The sequence below is a fragment of the Artibeus jamaicensis genome, unplaced genomic scaffold (genome assembly GCF_021234435.1).
Source record: "Artibeus jamaicensis isolate MK-2021 breed Jamaican fruit bat unplaced genomic scaffold, CSHL_Jam_final contig_386, whole genome shotgun sequence".
NCBI classification, from domain to species: Eukaryota; Metazoa; Chordata; class Mammalia; order Chiroptera; family Phyllostomidae; genus Artibeus; species Artibeus jamaicensis.
In genome coordinates, this window is record NW_026521811.1 from 1406526 (window position 1) to 1410156 (window position 3631).

At 37.6% G+C, this 3631-nt stretch overlaps 1 long non-coding RNA gene across 1 annotated transcript; it reads left to right on the top strand.

Annotated features, from left to right (window-relative positions):
- The first annotated feature begins 567 nt into the window (after positions 1 to 567).
- On the top strand, positions 568 to 2875 carry LOC128627338 (uncharacterized). The gene is made up of 3 exons (XR_008391500.1): positions 568 to 1430; positions 1644 to 1739; positions 2700 to 2875. It is a non-coding gene; the product is annotated as an uncharacterized LOC128627338 (long non-coding RNA).
- The last annotated feature ends 756 nt before the right edge of the window (positions 2876 to 3631 follow it).

Here is a 3631-nt window from a genome sequence, read left to right on the forward strand (position 1 = left end):
TCATTATTTGTAAACCAGAAATACCAAAATTCTAAAATCTATCTCATAGGAACAAGTGTTTTTTAACTAGAATTCACCTACTATAAAATTTTTATTGAAATACTCCTTTAAAAATATTCATGTGATTCCCTTTTCATTTTGCTTTTTTATTTTCAGCCATACAGAAGCTTTTTATTTTGGCAAAGTCTCATTTGCTTATTTTATTTATTTATGTATTTATTTATTTTTTGTTCAAGTACAGTTGTCTCCATTTTCACCCCACAGTACCCCCCACCCCACCCATACCCACCTCCCACCCTTGAACCTACATTCTTTGACTTTGTCCATATGTCCTTTATACATGTTCCTTGATGGCCCTTTCCTTATGTCCCTTGCTCTAGGGGACATATGGGTGAAAATACTGCTGCATGGAATATCTGAGATTTTCCTGCCTATGTTTTCCTCTAGGACTTTTATGGTGTTGTGACTTATATTTAAGTATTTTATTCACTTTGGGTTTAATTTTGTATAAGGTATAAGTTGGTGGTCAAGTTTCTTTCTGTCTTTTTTTTTTTTGCATGTAGCTATCCAGATATTGGCCAATGATACCTTGGAGAAGGATTTGATCTCCAAAATATATAAAGAACTCACATGATTCCACACCAGGAAGACAAAAAATGCAATTAAAAAATGGGCAAAGAACCTGAACAGACACTTCTCCAAGGACATACAAAAGGCCCAGAGATATATGAAAGGATGCTTAGCATCAGTAGCCATCAGAGAGATACAAATTAAAACCACAATGAGATACCACTTCACAAAGGACAGAATGGCCATCATAAGCAAATCAACGAACAACAAGTGCTGGTGAGATTTTGGAGAAAAGGGAACCCTAGTGCACTGTTGGTGGGAACGCAAACTGGTATAGCCACTGTGTAAAACAATATGGAATTTCCTCAGGAAACTAAAAATGGAACTGCCTTTTGTCCTGGCAATTGTACTGCTGGGATTATATCCTAAGAATCCTGAAACACTAATCCAAAAGAACCTATGCACCCCAATGTTCATAGCAGCACAATTTACAACAGCCAAGAGTTGGAAGCAACCTAGGTGCCCATCAGTAAATGAATGGATCAAAAAACGATGGTACATTTTCACAATGGAATACTACACAGCAGAAAGAAAGGAGCTTCTACCCTTTGTGACAGCATGGGTGGATCTGGAAAGCATTATGGCTAAGTGAAATAAGCTAAGACAAACACTGTATGATCTCACCTATAAGTGGAACCTAATCAACAAAACAAACAAGCAAGCAAAATTATAACTAGATATATTGAAATAAAGAACTAACTGACAGTAACTAGAGGGGAGCAGGGAGAGGGATAACACAGAAATGAAGTGTAAGGGTTGTCAAGGAACATGTATAAAGGACCCATGGACAAAGACAAAAGGTGAGTAGGATTGAGGGTGGGAGGTGAAGGTGGGTGGGGTGAGGGAATGTGGTGGAGGGAAATGGAGACAACTGTACCTGAACAATAATTTAAAAAGACAAAAACAATTAAAATTTAATATAGTAAAAACTAAAAGTAAATAAGTAAAAATATTCATGTGAAAGTCACTTACTCTCATAAATTGTCACCTTTGCAATACACTTTACATTTCAGATTTAACTCTGACATCTCATCAATGAAATAACCAACAGGACCTGCTGCTATGTTGTGAAGTGCTTTGCAGGACCTGATAACTAGAGGATCTTCCTGGTAAGTGATACATAAAAATTAAGAACTAAGATAAAGCAGTAGAAATAAAATGCTAATAACCTCAAGAAGTTACACTTCTAGTTTTGTTTTCTTGCATTGCATTCTCATTTCCCATCATAAGTAATTTTCATTCAAAAGAAGTTATAATGAAGTTTCTTCATTATAAGTTCAGAAACTTAAGAAAGGTTGAATGATGAATAGAGTATAAAAGAAGGGAATAATAAATCATGTAGAAGAGAAAAAGAAAGCAAAATGAAAGAATGTGTGATGAGAACAGATGAAATAGAATAATAAATCTGTGTATTATGTTGACAGATGTGATCCACATGATGTACCATTATATCTGTGAGCAGCACTCAATATATTTGGTAGTCTCATTTCAGCTCAACAATTCTAAATCTATACAATTTAGAAACACTGAGATAATATGGTTTGCCGTTTCTGGCTAACAAATTTACCCTTGAAGGCTGTATAGATGGTCCCACACTTGGCTGCAAATACTAGCATATTTGTTCCTGCACCATTGGCAGCATTTGATGAATATTCTAAATACCAATATTTTAATGCCTCTTTTATAAGTTTATTGGGAAATTTTATACTCTGTTATCTAACAATGTTTGTATTTATAGTTGGTGCTATAAATTTGAAACATTGCAGTATACACTCCAATCTATCTCAATCCAGACAATGAATGGGAGTGGGAATTAATGTGCTTCTTAAATGTAAGGCACAGACAAAATTATTATGGTTTCCTGTTCTCTTTATGATTCTCATGAGTAAATAATTATTGGACTAAATATTTCAGCACTGGGAATTTCCAGTACAGTCAGAGTCATGTCTTCACATGGCCTAGTTCTCCTGGTTTTAGGATCATCTTAAATATCACAATGAGTTGTGGATTTATCACCATGTGAGGAAAACAGAACCTATAGCTCCTGACACTGCTTTTGTCCCTGGCAGGAAGCACAGTGGTACAGGACAAGGAGCCAGCCTGGGAGCAGGTGTGAGCAACTCACATGGGAATGAAGAGCGAATTTCAGAGCCAATAGCCCACCAGTGCCTCCTACATTCACATGGTCATTTGCTTTTGCTTCTTTTGATCCATCTTGGCCCTTTTCTTCCTACAGCTTATCACTGTAGTTTCTTCCTGGCAAGCTTGCCTCCATATTGGGCTAATCAACTGCTTAATTGGAAACAGGGATTTCTTTGCCTGAAATTCTTGCACATTTCTTGGGAGTATGTTTACAGTACTAAACAACCTTAAGATTACAAAGACTGAGTGCCTGTCAGCAATCCAAGTTCAGTTTTCTCCCCACTGCTGACTTCCAGTGCTAACCATGCAGATGGAGTATGTGCCACAACACAGGACTTCTCTTTTTCACTTCCCCCTCAACACACCCCACAGCATCTGTGCAAGCCTTGAGTAACTGTACAATACAAAACAGACACCCAGTGAATGGTACTTTCCCTTTCCTTCCTGCAGCATTTGGGGTTAGTCACCAAACTTGCTATAGGGAATGAATGAGTTAAGCAAAAAGCCGGGGGAGAACAGCTTAAGGACTAGCAACAGGAGCTTTGGTGTCAACTGGTTTTGAACTCTGGCTTCACTATTTAGTAGCTAGAAAGCTAGTTTTTCTTAAGAAAATGACTTAAACTGATTTGTGGGATGCCCCATCCTGTGGAGTCTCCTGGCTGCCATGGATGAGAATAAGTCATCCTAGACACAATCTGTTGTTCTGGTGGGAAAGGAGGTGGTGATTCCTTCTAGTGGAGAATGCCCTGAGCCCTTCTCCAAAATGGCTTTTATTGGGATTGGTAGGTGCAGGATATACAGCACACATGCATAGCTCATTAATCAATGTCCAAAGCCCATAGTTATAAAAAAAAAACCC